We start from the raw sequence: 21241 nt of genomic DNA on the forward strand, positions 1-21241 counted from the left end.
AAGGTTATTAAGGCTTTTATTTGAAGTTCCAGTTGGTCACTAAGTCTGCAGGGGTGCCCTTGAGCGTGGGGACACTCTGCACACTCGTTAAGTTTCCTCAGAAGAGGCTTCTGGGTCTGGGAGAGTTCTTCAACACAAAGGGGAGCGCTCACTTTAGGAAAAGGAGGAAGGGAGAAAGACAAGGAATAGAACAAGCGTGGGCTGAGACAAGGGTTTAAATAACAGCGACCCCATGGTGAAGGGAGAAGCCAAGGTCAAGAGAACAGGTGAGAGCAGCTGAGCTCCGACCGGTCTTTCTGGAGCTGCATCCCCAGACAACCTGTTGGAAACAGGTCTGGTAGGGTGGACAGGAAGAAGAGCGACTCACCTGTAACTTCTGGCACACCTGGGAGTTGCTCGTTCGGTGTGGCTGATAATGAAGCTTTCTTGAATCTTTCTGGTCTACACTTAAGAGTTTTGACTTCACCAGCCAGGAAGGGAAACTGCTCAGAGCGCAGATCTTAGCCTGCTTTTGCTGCCTAGCTCTGCCTCTGCCTGCATTCTATCTAGCTCAAGGCTTCAGGATTCTGCTGAGAGTTGCGCCCCCGCCCTTGCTCAGCGCTCCTCTGGAACCAGCGCCCCGAGGTGGCCAGCTTCTTAAGGAAGACTAGAAGGTGAGGAAAGACCTAGGGAGTCCCAGGGAGAAAAGGTGTGCTTGGTAACAGAATATTCCATCTATCTGAAGGCGCCTCAAGAATTGCTGCATATGATTTTCATTTCTCACCATCTGCATCTACAAAATGTTCCAACATTTCCAAACTGTTTCCGTGTTGTGAAGCAGGATCAGGACACTTATATTCTACTTTTCAAACATGGATCAGGGTTGATCATTATGTTTAGCAACCATTTGTACTCAGTGTTTCCCAGGGAAAGTGAACCGGTCTTCACTTTGTTGCTTCTTAGTAAGTAGTTTCAGCTTATTGGAGCCAGGAGAGCTTTCCACAGATGGGGCAGACTTTAGTTCAGTTGTTTAGTTCAGACTTTGCCACCTGACTCTGGGACTTCTCCTTATTACTGACTTTGTGGACTTAGTACCTCATAAGATATCCATTTATTGGATGATAATTTTATACCAGGAATTTTAGTAGACTTGCTGATAATTTTATACGAAGAAATTTAGTAGACTTGCTACTATTGCAATACCTTGTTTAGTCAGAACAACACCATGAGATATCCATATGCTCATTTAATGGACGAAGACAAGGAGACAGAGAAGTTTAGTGTTTAGGCTTATCCAATACACATTCAAGTATAGCACTAACTGTCAATGGCTGCCTTCATAAATTAAATGTGGAGATGATCACGTTTGTTGTGGATTTTCAATTAAATGGAACTAACTTCTGCTTTATGCTTCTAATGAAGGGGCAGGTTAATGAAGGAAACAGATTAGAATCTCTTCCGGTGAAGCTCTTAGCCAGTGAGAACTGCAGAAAAGTTTCAATAAATTCTTTTAACTCTGGTGCTGTTAGGTTATGGCTCTATTAGTAACTATCCATTTGTTTAACTTTTACTTCTCTAAAGAACTTTCAACAGAAAATATACAGGCTAAATTAGCCCAGTAAGCAGTTCATTATGTTCATATACTGTGTTGTTTTTGAAGCATGTCCTTTTATACTGAGGATAAACTTCATCTCAATTATAGATGATTTAGTATTGAAAGAGGAAAAAGTCCATAGTGCTGTTAAGTCTTCTGATCAGTAGTAAAGGTTGTTAGTATTTAGGCATCTGTACTGGCCTGTCCTTGGGGATTCTGACAGGATATGCCCACAGCTGCAGTCAGTAAGGGCACCACCTGTGCATATTCGCTGTTTTCTTTTAAAAGGGCCCTGCCCACCTCCTATCCTTCTCTTTTTCTGTTTCTCCCTTGCTCTGTCTCCCCCTTCCTCTCTCTTTCTGCTCCCATCCCCAGAGGCCAGTCTGTCCCCCCATTCCCTTCCCTCTTTTTATGATCCCTTTCCCTAATAAGAAACTCCTCTGCTTGAACCCTGTCACATGGCATCTTTCTTTCTCAGCTGCTTTTCTTATATTACACTACACTACTAGCCTTACAGATCATAGCAAGGAAACAGGAAGTGTTTACAGAATTACTTTAGATTAAGACATAGTGAAGGCTATGGTTAACACTGCCAGATTCCCTGACTCTCAGTTGTGATGAGTAGTGTTGTGTGGAAGTAGTAGTAGTAATAATAATGATAATGATAATAATACAACCAGATTTGGGAGTAGAGGACTGTTCAGTGGGTAAGAGCATTTGTTGTGCAACCAAATTTCTAGAACCCACATAGAAACCTAACTGTGGTGGTCTGCCTGTAACTCCATGGTTATGCAGGTGTAAAGAAAGGAAGATTATTGGGGTTTGGTGGACACCAGTATAACTCTGGGTTCAGTAGATCCTGCCTCAAGGGAATAAGCTAGAGGGTGATAAAGCAGAACCTGCCTCAAGTTCTCTTCTAGTCTTTTGCCTACATAGCCACATAAACACACACACACACACACACACACACACACACACACACACACACACACACACACCATGTATGCCACAGAAACACACATGAATTATGACTTTTTAAGCATAAAGCATTTTGCTAAGTGTCTGAATTCTCAAAATCCTCCTGTAGACTAACATTGTCATCATGACATACTTCAAATTATCTCTTTGATGACAAGTGAAAATAAATGTTAAAAGTCATTTGAAACACATTGGAGATATTACTATAAAATAAAGTCATCTTTTGGGTTTTCAAAAATATTGTTATCCATATTAATTTTATACTCAGTTTATCTGGAATCCATTTGGGAGACATACTATGATGTTTTTGCAAAATTACTCTTGATATTAGGAATTCAAAATAATGATAGCACACAGATATGATCTTAAATCTTTGAAGTTTTATTTAAGAAAATACACATTGTCCACCATTGTTAGGATTCTTATCTGGGGTCATCCTGGTGGATTTTTGGGAATTTCCCATGCTCAGCCTTAATGGGGGGGGTGGGGGGGGTGGGGGAGACTTGGTCCTGACCCAACTTAATGTGTCAGACTTTGTTGACTCCTCCTGGGAGCCCTTACCCTTTGGAAGAAGTGGATGGTGGTGGGGTGGGGGAAGAGGTGGGGAGGTAGGAGGAGTAGGAGGGAGAACTGTGATTGGAATATAAAATGAAATTAAAATAAATCAATATGCAAATAAAAGAAAACATACATTCACTGTTAATTTATATCCCAAACCCTTTAACTTCACAGTTTTTATAATTAGATGAGGAGATTTGATGACAAAGTAATTTGAAAACAAAAAGCTTTTAAAAAGTCAACTTGGGAAAATTCTACTTTTCCATTTTTAACTCCATCAATCCAGGTACATATATTTACATGAAGTCCTCTTAAGTTTTATTATCCCTTAGCAAAGGAGATGGCATTTCATGCAATGCCTGAATCGCTTTGTCTCATGTTTGATTTCTTAGGGGTTGACATCTTGATATAAGTCAATTCCGTGGATATTTAAAAATGCCTTTGTATATGGATAAAATGAGTTTGTTCCCTTTTTCCTCACAGCACTGGGATATGTTCAAAGGGGGAAAATCTGATGACTTCTATGTATTCATCTTTCATATGCCTTCTAGGTGCTTGGAATAAATCCTCCCAACTGTATGACAGCCCACTCTAATGCAGAATTTAGCTTAATGTGGGCTTGTTCTGGATTCCTTCCAAGGGGAGGCAATTATCTTTGGAAGTACCCAAGAGCTCATTTTTATAGCCTAGTCTGCTACAGAGATAGCAGTGTGCACTGCAATGGTGGGGATGACAATAGTATCATGATACGAATAGCTACTAAGTTTATGCATTTAATTCATGTCCTCTCTTCTATTGGCTGTATAACCTTATCAAGTTGCTTCATTCTCTTCATCTGTTAAACAGGAGCAATGATTGTACTTTATGATATTGTTTTAAAAATTAAATGAGATATGTTTCCTGCAGTCCCATTCTTGTTTTTTATACTTTTTAAATTTCAGTTTTAAATTTTTTTTGATTATATTACATAATTTTTCTCATCCCTTTTTTCTCTCTAAAGCCTCCTGTGTACCCATATTTATAATAATTTAGAGGTGCTTTTTTCTGATATCCATCTCCCATACTTCACTAAGTATTTACTATGTGATAGGCACCCCACCAAGAACTTGACAATCCTATTTTACATCATTTATATGCCACAGAACCTTTCAGAACAGATAGATAATATTGTTATGTTACAGATGTAAAAGAAGAGGTCATTAAAATAATTTCCCAATTTGACACATAGATTGAAGATATAGATTTGACTATGTTTGTACAATTTAAAGCCTGTATTATTTGAAAAGGATTGCTATAAAATAGCACCTTAATATACAGGAATCACCAAAAATTTCTTTACAAATAATATAAAGAGGAAATATTTACTTTTATGCTATAAATAAATAAGTCATTGGCTATGTCATATAGACAACAACCAAAATAGTATCTGTTAGTTTCACAGTTTAATAATTGGATTTTTTTTCTCTAAACATGCTAGCTGTAATGCTATTTTATGATTGTCTATTTTATGATTTTCATTATGCCACTAAGATCTTCTGAAGACACACATCAAATTTTCCTGGATTATCTAGAACATGTCGAGTAGGCACTTACTGTTCACTGATTAACTCCTGTAATTACCCTTAAATTACATGTTTATAAACACGATTTAGAAGCAGTGGTGCAGGAGCAGCCCAAGTGCTGTGCCCCTCATACTCATGAGATGTTAATCAACCAACACTGAACTTCAATATTCCAATTAAAACCTCAACTTCTTCTTCTTCTTCTTCTTCTTCTTCTTCTTCTTCTTCTTCTTCTTCTTCTTCTTCTTCTTGTTCTTCTTCCTCCTTCTCCTCCTTTTTCTTTTTTCTTCTTTTGAAACAGGGTTTCTCTGTGTGGCTGTCCTAGAACTTGCTCTGTAGACCAGGCTGGCCTCAAACTAAGAGATCTCCTGAAAGTTTGGCCATGCTCTGGTGAGTATATGAGCAACACAAACTGGCCATTTTTTTTTGTCTTTTTCTTTTTTATGGGGGGGGAGTTCATAAGGGTGGGAGACAGACCTGAGAAGACTGGGACATGAGTGTAATTGGGATGCATGATGGGAAATTTCCAACTAATCAATAAAAAATACTATGTTAGAAAAAAATATCTCTTTGTTCATCCTTATCAAATTCCTGTATGTTGAAAGGTCAAGGGTCATTAAAAGTTGCACTTCTCATTGAATTATGTTGTTTATTATATTAACAATAAAAATTTCATATAGACTATCCCTTGTTCCACCTAGTGTTTTATTTCACTATAAAGGAACTCAGCAAAGTTAAAATCTCATCCAGGAATTATAAGAATACCTTTGTACCCTCTTGTATTGTGAAGATTTTTCTCAAACAGTTTTTATTTTGTTTCCTCACAATCTACTCAAAGTTGAACACTTTATCAATTGGCAATTATTTTCAGAAATTTATTTCTATAATCTGAGCTTATAGCTATATATACCATATGTGTAGATATTTATATGTACCATGTATTTTATGTTTTAACAGCAATATAAGCGTTTGCAACCCAAACATGAGAAACCAACAATGGAGTGAAGTTTTCAGTGAATACTAAGGAGATCACATTGTCATTACTTCATACAAGCGCTTAGTAGGAAGGAAATCAGAAGCAGCACAAGGACATAATGTAGGGATAATGGAGACACATAAGGAGAAATGAAATTCCTTCTTTTAAAAATGGGTATAGCTGTGGTCTAGCTGAGATAACATTTGCATAGAATTTAAACATGATATAATTAAATAAAATTATCAAGTAACTTTTTAGGTACATATACCAAAATCCATAACTAAATATTTTTGTTAGCTGGATATGATACTATTTAGAACAGGTTATTAATATTTTTTAATTTAAACTAGAAACAATTTTATTTTACATATCAATACCAGTTCCCTCTCCCTCCCATCCTCCTATGACACCCACTGACCCCCATCCCATTCCCTTTTATAATTTTTTAAATGAATTACATGTAATTGTTTTTGTGTGTGTGTTTGCTACAGCATGTATGTGGAAGTCATAGAACAGGTTATTGTAATATCTAACATCATTATCTTATTTTTAGCACATAGAATACTGATTTAATAAAATATTTCCTGTTAAGTTCATTGGAGAAGAAATGGGATGACCACAGTTTTCTGTACATTCAACCAGTGCTTTTTACACTCAGCTCTGTGTTCCATGTTTGTGCCTTTTCACTGTAATAATGGGAATATGGATTTGGTCATGTTTATTTATTTTTTGTGATTATAGTTATATATTTTACCTACCCTTTCTTTTTCCTCCCTCAAACATTCCCAAATGACCCTCCTTGCTCTCTTTCAAAATCATGACCTCTGACCTCTTTTTCTTATTAATTGTTGTTAAATGCATGTGTCTATCCATATATATGTGTAAATTTCTAAATATAAACCTGGTCTGTTTATATAGTGTTGGTTGTATGCATGTTTTTATGGTGGACCCTTTGGTATTAAATAAACAATGTCTGCTTGCAGTATTCCATAGTTGACTGCAGTTCTTCATGACTTGTTGAGACTCTGTAATCTTTTTCCTGTCCACTTTCTACTCCCTATTGGTGTCCTTATTTACCACATGTTCAGGCAGTTATGTTGTGAGACTCAAGTATAGTCTCTTAAATTACTAGGAGGCACAGTATTACAGCAAGCTCTGTGATCTATTTGTTCTTACAATCCTTCTACTCCTATTTCTAAAATGTTCCTAGAGCCTTACGTGCAGTTTTGAGACAAGACCTCACACTGTAGTCATTGTTGATTTCCAACTCACAGTAATCCTCAACCTCCCAAATGCTAGGATTTTAGGCATGAGCAGCCATTATCAACTCATACTAATTTGTTGATTTAAAAAAAAAAGAAAAGAAAAGAAAGGAAAGAAGAGAGAGAGAGAGAGAGAGAGAGAGAGAGAGAGAGAGAGAGAGGAGAGAGAGACTGAGGTGAATTCATTTCTTCCAGTGCCTATTTTTTCTACACAGCAGAGAAATTTGTAATGGCAGTAACTGAATGTACAATTTGTCATTCTTCCAACATGGAAAATACAGAGAGCCATATGGCTTCCCTCACCATTGCATCTGATTGACATCTCAGTTTTAGACATGGCCTCACAGTTCTCCCACAAACAGATTTCCCGGAAATCTAAGAGTAGGAATCCAGGGGGAAGTCAAAGCATTACAAATTTATCTGTTCTCATTTTTTGTTGGATCAAATTTATCTGCTTTAGTAAGCAATTGATGTTTTTTTTTGATGGCAGACAATTTTGTTATTCCTTAATAGAAAAAAAAAATCATGGAAATGAAGGCAATAACCCCTCTCTCATTGAATCTTTCAATGACAAATAGTTAAATAATGGGGCATAAGGTTTCTGTGAATGTCTACCTGCTATAGGTCATTTTGTGCAGACCTAGCACAGGCATCCAAAGCTATGATTTCATAATTGCAATGACTATCTTACCTAAAAAATGTGTCCATTGGATAGTTTCTATCCAAAGTTTATACAAATGTCTACTATAAAAATAAATGGCTCCCAAAGTCCTTTTGTGCACCAGGGATACATCCTGGTTTCACTGTCAGAGGTCCATTAAACTGCCCTGGCCTTCCTACTGATACCCATTTTCAGGGGTTCTGAGTAGGTACAATGCTGGATTCCCAGCTATCAGTCTGGGGGCCCATTAGCTCATCCTTGTTCAGGTCAGCTGTCACTGTGTGTTTCTGTAGCCTGGTCTTGTCCTTCCTTTTTGCCTCTGGATTCCAGTTCGGCTCAGTGTCTAGTTGTGGGTGTCTGCTTCTGTTTCCATCAGCTACTAGATGAGGGCTCCATGATGGTGGATAAGTTAGTCATCAATCTCATTATCAGGGAAGGGCATTTATGGTAGCCTTCCTACTGTTGCTCAAATTGTTAGTTGAGGTCAGTCTTGTAGGTCTCTGGACATTTCTCTAGAGTCAGTTTTCTCTTAAAATCTATAATGGCTCTCTCTTTTATGGTATCTCTCTCTCTTTTTCTCATCTATCCCTCACCTGACTCAATCCTCCTAGTCCCACGTGGTGTTTTCCTCTCCACCCCTTCTCTTTCTCCTAGCTCCCACTCTGCTCACTGCCCCCCCCCAATATGCTCAGGAGATCTTGTTCCTTTCCCCTTCTGTGAGGGACCTTATATGAATCTCCTAGAATCCTCCTTGTATCCTAGTTTTTCTGGCGGTGTGAATTATTTCTGGCGATCCTTTGCTCTATGTCTAAAATCCATACATGAGTGAGTACACAGCATGTTCCTCTTTTTTGTGACTGGTTACCTCATTCAGGGTGGTTTCTTCAAGTTCCACCCACTTTTCTGTGAATTTCAAAATTTCATTGTTTTGTTTTGTTTTTTATTTTTCTGCAGAGTAGTATTCCATTGTGTAAATGTGCCACATCTTCTTTATCCATTCTTCAGTTGAGGAGCATCTCCCCCCGGAGGGATGCTTCCTTAACCTAGAGGCAGGAGGGAGGGCCTAGTCCCTACTCCAAAGGATTTGACCGGTTTAGATGATCCCTCAGGGAAGGCATCACGCTACATGTGGAGTAGGGGGGTCGGGTGGAATGGGAGTTTGTTCAGGGGGCATGGGAGGGTGGAAGAGAGAGAGGAGGGATGGAGAGGGAATTGGGATCGATATGTAAAATAAGAAAAATAAATAAAATATAAAAAATAAAAAATAAATAAATTGTTCATGAAAAAACTGAAACTTATTAATCTGGGAAAGCCAATGGTTCAGTTTTGTATGTAAGTCTGTATGTGTGTATTATGGGTATGGTAGAAGAAATAATTATACAGATGTCCCCTTTGTCAAATGTTGTTAAACTGTCAAAGAACAAACAATAAAAATGTGACTTTGAAATCATTTGTAAAAGTGTGCATATAAAATTAACAATAATTTTGAAATGAATTTAGGAAATTGTTAGTTTTGTAAGATGGTCAAGATTTATAATGCATCAAATTAGCTATCAGAACCATATATGCTCAGTGAAAAAAGAATGTGTAGGATTATTAAAACTTTCAACTATCAAGAATATCTCAAAGACCACCAATAACACAACACACTTTGAAAACTGTATCTCCGGGGTTATGTGTACTTTTACAATTTAAACAATGAGCACCTATGTTTACATCTGATTAGGAATTAAACAACTGTAGGAATTTTCAATTTTCGATAAGGTTTCAGTCACATATATCCTGTACTGCTTGTACTTTAGAGGCCTGTAAACCTATGAATATGAACACATTTTAAACATTCAGGAGAATGTAATTAGTTTATCCGTAGTTTATCAGTTTATCCAACTCTTCTTTATTGTGGAACCGTGGAGGCTGGAGATAAGGCTCCAAGGTTGAGAGCACTTACTGCTCTTGCAGAAGCCTTGGGTTCGATTCCTAGCATTCACATGACAACTGGAACCTACTGTAACTGCAGACACAGGGAGTCTAGTTTCCTACTTTTGCCTCTGCTGATGTTGTATTCATGTACTGCACATTATATGCAGGCAAGATACTCATACATGTAACATAAAAATGAATGAAAAATCATTATTGTCGAGTCAGGGATTGAGCCTAGTATTGGACATAGTGGGTATTGTATTACTCTGCTGCAAACTTGGCCCTCTTTTCAATTCTTGTTTTGAGAAAAGGCATCTCAAACTTTACCAGCCTGTCCTTGATCTCACTCTGGTGTTCTGAATGAGAAATGTCCCCTGGAGGCTCAGGTATTTGAATGCTTTTCTCCTGGTAGGTGGCACTGTTAGGTGGAAGTTTAGGGGGTGTTGTCTTGTTAGAAGTATGTCACTGAGGGTAAGCTTTGAGAGTAAAATGCCTTGTCTACTTCCAGCTTGCACTCTCTGTCATGTTTATAATGGAGACTGTGACCTCTCAGCCCTCTATACTGGCTGCCATGTCTATTGTTGCTGCCAAACCTTCTGATCATGGTGGACTTAACCTTTTGGAACCATAAGCTCAGATAAATTCTTCTTTCTTTTATATATGTTGCCTTGATCATGATGTTTTATCATAGCAGTAGAAACAAAAGTAACTAATATACTCACTGCAGCCCAGAAGGGCACCAAGCTTATGATTCTCTTGCTCCCAGAGTAAACTAGGATTATAGGTTGGTATCACTAGGCCTGGGTAAACCATTCTTTCAGTCCAGCAAAGAAAACTAAGTCTAACTCAGTGAGTTAAATCTTCTCTTTGTGTAATACAAGGTAATTTTGGAAGCAAATGTCCAGTTTGTCAGTTTTATGTTTTCTTTTTTAACCTTTCTACACATTCGAAGGGTATAATGGAGGTAAGGTTATCTTATACCAATCTCATTATCAGGGAAGCACATTTAAGGTAGCCTTTCCACTGTTGCACCTGATAATGAGATTGATAACTAATTTATATGCCATCATAGAGCCCTCATCTAGTAGCTGATGGAAACAAAAGCAGACACCCACAGCTAAACACTGAGCCAACCTCCTGGAATCCAGTTACAGAGAGGGAGGAGTGATAGGAAAAGGGGTCAAGACCAGGATACAAAAACCCAGAGAGACAGCTGACCTGAACAAGGAGGCACTCATAGACCCCAGATTGATAGCTGGGAAACCAGAATTGTACTGACTTAGACCCCCTGAGTGTGGGTCTTAGTTAGAAGGCCTGGGCATTATACTGGACCTCTGACAGTGGAATCAGGATGTATCCCTGGTGCAAAAGGACTTTGGGAGCACATTTCCCATGGAGGAATACTCCCTTAGCCTAGAGGCGGGAGGGAGGGCCTTGACTCTACTCTAAAAGACTTGATAGATTTTGATGATCCCTCCTGGAAAGCTTTACACTCCCTGTGGAGTGGGGGTAGCTGGGAAGGGAAGGGATTTGGGGGGCATGGGAGGGAGGAAGGGAGGAAGGGAGAGGGAACTGGGATGTATAAGTAAAATAAATTTTTTTACATATACATCTATATGTAAAATAAAATAATATATATATGTTATATATACACACACACACATACACACACACACACACACACACACATATATATATATATATAATTCCATCATTTCAGTTGAAAAAAGATTATTTTATATCTTCTAAGATGTATGACTATACCACTGACTAGTAGTGGGGCTTCCTGATCTAATGACTATAATTACTGTATCTGTGAACCAAACAGGCCAAAGTCTGTGATTGATCCATGTCTCTTTCCATGTAGCTCAGGCTATATCTGTTGTAATTTTAAAAAGTGGCTCAAGAGAGAAAGACACCATGCAACAGACTTCAAATGGAGGTACACACACATGCACACACACACACACACACACACACACACACACACACACACACACGCACGCACGCACACACACAAACATTTAAGGGAAAAGGATCTTAAAAAGGGGAAAGAGGAGGGGAGAGACTGGAATCTGGGGACAGGAGCAGTGGAAAAGAGAGGCAGAGAAATAGAGATAGATGATAGATAGATAGATAGGTAGATAGGTAGGTAGATAGGTAGATGAGTAGATAGATGATAGAAACAGACCGACAGAGACAGAAAGACAGAGACAAGGATGGGAGGTAGGCAGGGCCTTTATAAAAGGGAACATATTGAATAGGCACAGGTTGTGCTCTTAGTGGCTGCAGCTGAGGGTTTATCTTGTCAGAACCCCAAGGACAGGCCAGTACAGATGCCTGAATACTAACAATACAGCTTTAATGTGCTTCCCCAGCTTCTCATCTCTGTATCTCCTCATCAGTATCAGAGGGGCTTTAACTTATTTATCTCAGGTTTACCTGTGATCAGTCACCGTACTGCAGCAAAATAATCATAGCTCCATGTTGTCAGTGTCTGGACATGGAACACTTGGCTTCAGCTTGTAACTTTTCAGTAACATGAATGGAAGCACTAACTCCTATGTTACTGTCCTGTGTATGGCAGGTAGCACCTGCCCCTCCTGGCTTGCCAGGGGTCTTAATCAATGTTGTCAAATATTTGTAAAAGGTACAAAGACTTTGAAGCTGATTAACTTAATTTCCTATCTCTTATGTATGCCCCAGTGTTTTCCTACAGCTTTTTATGTGTTTACCTTCCTACTTACAAGTTTGGGGTTAACAGATTCTTCTACATTAGTACTCCTAATAGTGATTAATGAAAGTATGGAGATAGACATTTCACATGTGAAGTACTGCTTTAAGCTTCCAGTGTTTCAAACTCTTACAAAGAATGCCTCACACTTTAGCTCTGGTCTCTATAACCAAGACAGTATTAATTCCTAAAGCCTTTCCACAGTACTATGGGTGATTGACTTGGGGGTGACTGAAGACAAAGGTCATAGACCAAAAAATGCAATGCTGTGCTGATTGTTTGAAATATGTTAATGTGATAGATGTACAAGTTGGTCATATTTTAACAATTATACATTAATATAGACACATTAATCACAACAATATGTAGTTACAGATGTGCACTTAAAATGGATAAGTGTAGGAGAAAATTCAGTCAGCCTACCCAAGTCACAATCGCCCTGTCCCCAATGCCCAGGCCAGCCTGCATGCACATATGCAACCAGCACTTCCTCCCTGAGCCAAGCCACCAAGCCACCAAGCCACCAAGCCTGCCTCAATGCCTAGAGAGGCTGACAGAGAGATATCTGACCCAGAGACATCAATGAGGAAATACATACAGCAGAGTCAGTGCCTGAGCCAATGGGACCTTGGGAGGGGGTATAAAGGCAGGTCTAACTTCCTCAATAAAGAGTCTGCAGCATGCTCAGCTACTCACTGACTCCCAGTGTCTGAGTTGTTGGTGCTGTGTCTTCTCAGGCCCTCCACCAAGGGGTGTCCAAGCAGAGCAGGGTAACCTGCAAGAGATAGGTAAGTGACAGCTGCTTATTGGGATACTTGTTGAGAAGACTAAGATTTGTTGTTCTTAAAGCAGGGGAGGGGGTCAGTGTGAAGGGGTAGCACACATGTCACAGAGAAAGCCTGTCATATATGTTCCAAACTGTGCTTTCAAGGGTTCTAGATGACTCATGGGCCAATGCAACAGTTTCCTTAACTACTTTTTGTCAGCTTGCTGCATAGAGTCTATCTGAACACTCTCTTTCCTTGTACACACGTGTAAAAAGCCCACAGAAGAGTCCTTACATTCAAGTCTTTGTTCTTGTTTTTAGGATCCTTCACATCACTAAATCAATTGGCCTTTTATCGGCAAAATGTCTTCAAATTATGCCCTCATATGTGAGAAAATAATTTTCATGTAAGAATGATTAAACAGACTATAAATCATTTACTAAAACCCTGTAGTTTTTTCTGAAAGTGGTTTATTTAGAATATTTCAATCTTTACTCTCAACTTAATAAGATAAATATTACATGTCTTCCGATCAAATAAAATTCCTAACATGTTATTGATTAACTTTTAAGCCAAGAATTCAAATTTTCTTGTAACCTCCGCAAAGAACTGGAATTCTCTGTGACTTCTGCAAGCTTGATTGTTAAAATAATATGCAACACTGAAAAATCCAAATCATGTGTTATTCTTTCCATGTAAATATTCCAATGATTACATGTATCTATTTTTGTCATAAAATGCCCACAAATATGCTCATTAATAGGAATATGTAAGCCTGACAAGACAAATGCACTTAAATTATTTCTCTGTAGAGGAAATTAAAGAAGTTTCTTGGTGAGTATTTACTGAGTTGTGAATTAGCATGAATTCAGGAAGTGGAAGCTTTAGACAAATATTCATTTCAGAAGCTGAAAATGATGTGAGAGTTGTAAACCAAACTGAGTTCAGTCTCCTAGCTGCTCTTTGGTTGTGCCTTTGGCCTATGTCACAATCAACTAGTGAATTAGCTTCTTGACACCAGTATCAGAAGACAAAATCATGCCATGGTTAAAGATTTTTTTTATATCTGGCTGATTTTCCCCAGCTAGCTCTTTTGTAAAAGGACACATTTGAAAGTTAAACTAGTCTCTGCCAGAGACTGACTTATGTTTTTGAGTTTGTTTTGAGGTAATATATTTTTTTAACCTTTTATTTCAACATTAACAGTTTAGGGTGCAGTTGTTCATTTTTTTTCAACTTTAATGCTTTGGTAATATTTTATAAATTATGCCTTTTGTGGCTCACAGATACTGATAGGGTCGCTGGCTTTTTTTATGCTCTGAAGTTGTCATCTATAGGAACAAACATTCATTTGCAGCATAGAACTGGAGACCAGATGTTTTATTCTCTGTCATCTGCAGTAAAGCACAGATACAACAGCCAAGGAAGTTAGAAAAACCTTTAAAATCTGACCCGAAAAGGCAAGACTGTTCTTGTGTGTACACTGGAAAACAGCAATCAAGCTAAATGTGCTGCTGAAATGGTGGAAAGATAGTCTAAACCCAGGTGGCATGGTGAGGTTGCTAAGAAACAGCATTCTCAGAGTTCAAGTCTGTTTCCATGCATAGATCCTCTTGTATGGGTGTGCCTCCCTAGAGCCAAAGAGGAGAAAAGGACAAGGTGCTGAAGTCTATACGCCGGGACATCTGTTACTTTTATTCAGATGCAAAGGGTTTGATATGTATGAGCACTGAAATAAAAATGTAGTGATACAATATTCAGGGTAGTTTTTAAGTTTCAAGGTTTGGTTTTCTCATTATTTTCTCTTCCCTGGGCACAAACGATAAAATGTTACCACTATTTAACAACTTTCATTTGTATGTTTGATAAAAATAAAGTACTCATTAAATTCTCCATCACCATTTCTTGCTGGAGCACATTAGAGACCCAAAAAGCAATTGTTTTCTTCCCAATCACAGTCTGTCTTTCACTAAAATTGATGTGTAGAAGAAGAGCCAGTTGGTCTCTGATTACTGCACACCTGGCATGCTCAGCCACCTCTCCTTCTAAATACCCAGAGTGTTTTGTTTATTGCTTGAGACTGTGTTTCAGCACATCCTGGACCCCCTGTGTCCTCATGCTGGCTTTGCTGCTCAGCTGCAGCTTGACTGACATTGACCTCAGACATCTGGACAACTCACTTCAAGGTTATGCTTTGTTTGTTTGTTTGTTTGGTTGTTTTTTTTTTTCCTTTCATTTAGAATAGATTTTTTTTCACATACAATATATCCTGATTACAGTTTCCTATTCCTTGACTCCTTCCAGTTCCTCCCCACATAACCCTCCTATCCAGATCCAACCTTTTTTTGTTTCTCATTAGAAAACAAAAGTCTTCTAAGGGATAATAATACAATTAAATATAATAAGATAAAACAAAAGCAAACAGCAGAAAACACACAAGAAAAAGACAAGGATGCAGAGACCCACTCTTTCGCATACTCAGGAATCCCATAAAAACACAAAACTGGAGGCCATTGTGTATGTATGTATGTATGTGTATATATATATATATATATATAGTGTGTAGTATATATATATATATAGTGTGTGTATATATACATACACACAAATATGCAAACAATATGTAAAGTAAAACAGAGAGACTTAATTAATTAATTAAAATATATGAATAAAATAAAAATAAATATAAAAATGTTTACAGAAACCTGACAAGGCATTGTGAGATAAAGAGCTTCTGAAGATTCCCTTGAGTTTCTTTTCTGTGAACACCTGGTCATGCAGGCTACCCTTAAGAGTAGCTCCAGTCTGCAACTCCAATTCATCCTTAATTATATATTCTACTATTATGTTTCCCCTTTCTAAAGAGATCTATCTGTGCCTCCCATCCCATGCTCCCAAGTCTCTCATTCACATACCTAACTTCTCTGATTCTATGATTGTAGCTGATATGTCAATATTAGCTGGTAAGTTAAAGCAAATAAAAACATTTTTTTGGTTACTTCACTCAGGGTACTTTTTTTTCCCCTAGTTCCATCCACTTGCATTTGCATTTAGTTATTTAATTGTTTTAATGAATGAGTAATATTCCATTATGTAAATAAATGTATCATATTTTCTTTATCCATCATCTGTTGAGGGCATAGGGCAGCAATAAACACAGTTGAATAAGTGTTTCTGTAGTAGGATGAAGCATCCTTTGGGTATATGCCCAAGAGTGGTGTAGCTGGGTCTTGAGGTAAGTAGATTCACATCTTTCTGAGGAACTGCCCATTGATTTCCATGGTGACTATAAGTTTGCACTCTCAGCAGCAATGGAGGAGTGTTCCTCTTACTCCACATCCTCACCAGCATGAGCTGTCATTTGTTTTCTTCATTTTAGCCATTCTGGCAGGTGTAAGATAAAAATCTTTTGATTTGCATTTCCCAGATGGCTAAGGATGTTGAACATTTCTTTAAATGTTTCTTAGCTATTTGAGATTTCCCTATTGGAAATTTTTTGTTTTAGATTTGTACCCTGTTTTTAATTGGGTTATTTGTTTTACTGAATTCTAGTTTCTTCAGTTTTTCTCCTGAATATATGTTTTGGATATTAGCCCAGTTGGTGCAAATATTTTTCTAGTATGTAGGCTGCCACTTTGTCTAAATGGCAGTGAGTGTCCTTTGCCATACACGTGTTTCTCAGTTTCATGAGGTCCCATTTATTAATTGTTGATCTTAGTTCCTGTGCTAACAGTGTTATATACAGAAAGTCTTTCCCTGTGCCAATGAGTTCAAGGGTGTTCCCCACTTTTCCTCTATCAGGTTCAGTGTATCTGGCTGAATCCATTGAGGTTTTTGATGTGTTTGGACTAGTGTTTGTGCCGGGAGACAAGTCTGGATCTATTTGGATTCATTGGCATTCAGCCAACAAGTTTGACATTTGTTGAAGATGTTGTCTTTTCCCAATGTACATTACTGGTCTCTTTGTAAAAACAAAAACAAAAACAAAAACAAAAAACAAACAAACAGACAAACAAAAAACCCAGGTGTCTATAGATGTGTACTTAGGTCTGGGTCTTCCATTCCATTCCATTGTTCAATGTGTTTCTTTTTATGCCAATACCATGCATTTTTATTGCTATAGCTCGTAGTACAGCTTGACGTCAGGAAGAGTGAGATCTCCTGCAGGGTTTTTTTTTTTTTCCAGGATTGTTTTTGCTGTGCAGGATTGTGTTTGCTGTGCTGTGTGTGTGTGTGTGTGTGTGTGTGTTTCCATATGAAGCCAAACATTGCCCTTTCAATATCTGTGAAGAATTTGCTTGGTGTTTTGATGTGGATTGCATTGAATCTGTAGACTGCTTTTGGCAGGATGGCCATTTTTACTAAATGAATCCTACTGATCTTGGAGCATGGGAGATCTTTCCATTTTCCGGTATTTTCAGTTTTCTTATTGGTTCTGTGTTATCTCACTTGACATGATCTTTTTGAGTTCCAACTCTTTACCTGAAAATTTCATGATTTCATTTTCATTACAACAGTTTTGTTCTCTCTCTCTTTCTCTCCCTCCCTCTCCCTCCTTCTCTCCCTCTCCCTCACTCCCTCTCCCCGCCCCATGATCAGTTAGAGGACATTTGTATTGTTTCCATTGTCAAGCTATTGTTACTAGAACAACCATGAATATGGCTGAGCAAGTATCATGACAAGTGCGATGTTGAGTCCTTTGGCATGTTCTGTTTTTCATTTTTATGGTTATAATTTTTTAAAGAAAGAGTCATTCTGTGTAGTCTTGTTTTTCCTGAAGCTCACTATGCAGACAAGCCAGTCTTTGAACTCACAGAAATCTTTCTGCCTCTCCTTCCTGAGTTCGTGGATTACAGGTGAGTGCCACCATGCCTATTTGTTCTGTTTTTAAATGTGAGTTCTGGAGAGCCACTGCAGGTCATCATGCTTGATAAGTACTTTTTCATCTCAAAACTCCCTCCCTCTCTCTTTCTTTAACTTTTTGGTTGTTATTTTTTGGGACACAGCCCCCAGAATGTTGCACAGGCTGGCCTTGGACTTGTGATTTTCCTGCTTCTTGCATCCTAGGATTACAGACATATGACTAACATCCATCTCAAAATCTCATTTCAGAATTAGACCATTGAGATCATTTTAATATAGACAGAGGCTGTTCTCAGGATGGCTAGTCCTTCCTGCTTAATTTTGGTGGTTAGAGTATGGCAAAGATACAGTTTGGAAGGACCACTTCCATCAACTTGTTGTCTAAATTCTGAAACTCTCCCATTATATAAATAAGTGTTTTGCAAAAGGTATTTTTAAATTAAATGTTTGTATTTTTTAAAAAGTGATGAGCTTTATTTTCTATCAAAGCTTTTAAAATTTATTTCCTCGCCACTGCACTGTGCTCTATGTGGATCTGCTTCTTGCAGCATTCATCACACCCTTCTCTGTTTCTACAGCTCATCTTTCTGGACTCTGTGATGACATTTAACCAATTTACATTGTGTAATACTCACCCCCACTTAAAGTCTTCAAGTCCTCTTTTACTGTATACAGAATAGAACTGAAATGCCTTTGCACGGCCGTCAAGGCTTTTGCCCTTTCCAGTGACTTCTCCCACATCTCATTTGTGAGTACACAGGCTGTGCAGCTCTAACTGCTCTTGCGTGTTTTCTATGTCTGACTTAACATCAGTTATGGGGGCGAGGTGTGTGGGTTTGCAGTTTTTTATACTCATCTGTCTCCAGTATTCCAGTATAGCCATGTGCAGTCCTTGGGACAGTGGTCTTTTTCTTTTTTTTTCTTTTGTCTTTTCTTTCTTTTTCTTTTCCTTTCTTTCTTTCTTCTTCTTATTCTTCTTTTTTTTTTGTATACATCACTTTATTCTAAGGGACTAACTTTGGGCTTAATATATAATTTATATCTAGTAAATGTTTACTAGTCATTTAAACACATGTTATGTTACTATGGTACTGTAAAATATAAAAAATCCAAAACCTTTAATTTAGAAATACATTCATGTGCAAATCAAAATTATTATGTTATTCAAAATTTTGTGTATTTTCTATAAATTTAAACTTGAGCTGAGGCTATTGCCTTCTTGTAGATGGACTGGTGTTCGGACTGATTTCATGGTCTCTTCCTAGAATATTTTTTGTTTTAGAGATGTGACATCTTATCTCTGTCGGGTAATACTGGCTTTGATGATACTTATGAGCTTTAGACACAGGCTTTATATTTCCTCTATTTCCAGAAGGAATATATTCCAGATTAATCTTCTCTGTCTTTTCTAAACCTTTTGTTGAAAAGATTTCAATTGAACAGGTTTTCCCTGTCTCCACTTGTCCCAGCTCCAACCCATCTCTCCTCCATTTTTGTCTCTCGCTAGGAAACAAATAAGATAAAGTAAAAGATAATATAATAATATAAACCAAAGTCTAACACATTACAATTAGAAACAAACAAACAAACAAACAAACAAACAAACAAACAAGGTGAAAAGCTAAGAGAAGGCACAAGAATAAGAGACCTGCTTGTTTGCACAGTCAGGGATCTCATAAGCACACTAAAGTGGAACCCATAATGTATGTAGGGGACTTGATGCATGGCCACCCAGGCCCTGAGCATGCTGCCTGAGTCTCTGTGACTTCATATGAGCTTTGATGAGATTGATTTTTAGGGCCTTGTTTTCTTCGTATTCTCCATTGTTTGTGACTGATACACTCTTTTTGCCTCCTCTTCTTCAGGGTTTCCTGAGATCTGAGGGAAAGGAGTTGATGAATATATCCCTTTTAGGGTTGAGTGTTGCTGCCATATACTGAGAAACATGGTTGTGTTTGGTGTAAAGATTATTTCCCACTTTAAACATGTATTTATTTAAGTGTGTGTGTGTGTGTGTGTGTGTGTGTGTGTGGTGTATGTGTAGCTTTGCATGAGTTCATGTGTACCGTGTGTGTGGTGTATGTGTAGCTTTGCATGAGTTCATGTGTACCCATGCGTGCTGGAGCCTGTGGAGTCCAGAAGAGGGCATCAGATCCCCTGAAACTGGAGGTAAACACACAGTTATGACCAGTCATTTTGGGAACCAAACCTGTATCCTGTGCTAGAACAACAAGTGCTCTTAACCACTGAGCTTTTTCTATAGGTTCCAAATTTTATACTTTAGTCTATTACCCATATATTCACAAAGTTTGTGCTAGACTGTCAAATACAATTCTTTTAGTTGAATTGTTTTTTTTATATATGTCAAAGAAACATCTAAGAAATCGCCTCCTACTTTTCATTTTTGTATTTATGTAAAAGCCATTGCTGAGTATGACATGTCTTGTCACAGGGATCATAACTATGAAATGCATCTTACTTTCTGTGAGAAGAAAAATTGCCATCTTTGGATTTATTTGACACATGGACTTTAGAGTATAGAAGATTTATTTACATACTGGTTTAGGGAGACATCAAATTAAAATTATTAAAATTTATCAGGTGACAACCCTGGGCATAAACTACTCTTTTTTTTCTATTTTATGTGGTATAGTCCACTCATTTGTTCCAACCATATGTTGTAGTTACAATAAAAAATAGACTCCCTAAAATCATGCATTTGAATACTCAGTCTTTAGGTGTTACTTGGGAAAGTTATTTAACTTTTAAGAGATGGAGGCTTGCTAGATAATGTCCTTCACTGGGGAGTGTGGGTGGACTTGGAGGTTTTATGGCCTGGGCCCACATCCGATCTCTTTTTAGTGTCTGCGTGTGGATGGAATGTGAACTATCTGCTTCCTGACTTCCAAGCCAGTCTTCTGCTGTTGCTTCCATACTCTCTTCTTCAATGAAGGTTGTATTCCCTCTGATACTGTGAGTCAAAATAAACCCTTTCTTTCCTAACTTGCTTTTTTATTGGCCAGGGATTTTATCATACCAACAGAAAAGTAACTGTGTTCTAGTTAGTTTTATTATTCTAATTTAAAGTGAAGAAACTTGCAGAGAAAGGTTAATCATTGAAGAGTCTACAAACAGGAATTATTGGAATCAACTACCAAACATAGCTTAACATCAATAAATAACTGGTGTTTTCACCAACACCTACTCCTGTCAAAATCTTATTTTCCTTCTATGTTATATTTTAACCTACTTAAGGAATTTTAAGTAATTTGGAAAAAAAGGTGAAGCACAATAAAATGAAAAATAAAAAAATAAATAGGCTTTTTACTAATGCATTGACTTGTCAAAGAGTACTAATATGTGTAGAAGCCAAAGGGAGAGTATTAG

The sequence above is a fragment of the Phodopus roborovskii genome, unplaced genomic scaffold, assembly GCF_943737965.1.
Source record: "Phodopus roborovskii unplaced genomic scaffold, PHOROB, whole genome shotgun sequence".
Classification (NCBI taxonomy): Eukaryota; Metazoa; Chordata; class Mammalia; order Rodentia; family Cricetidae; genus Phodopus; species Phodopus roborovskii.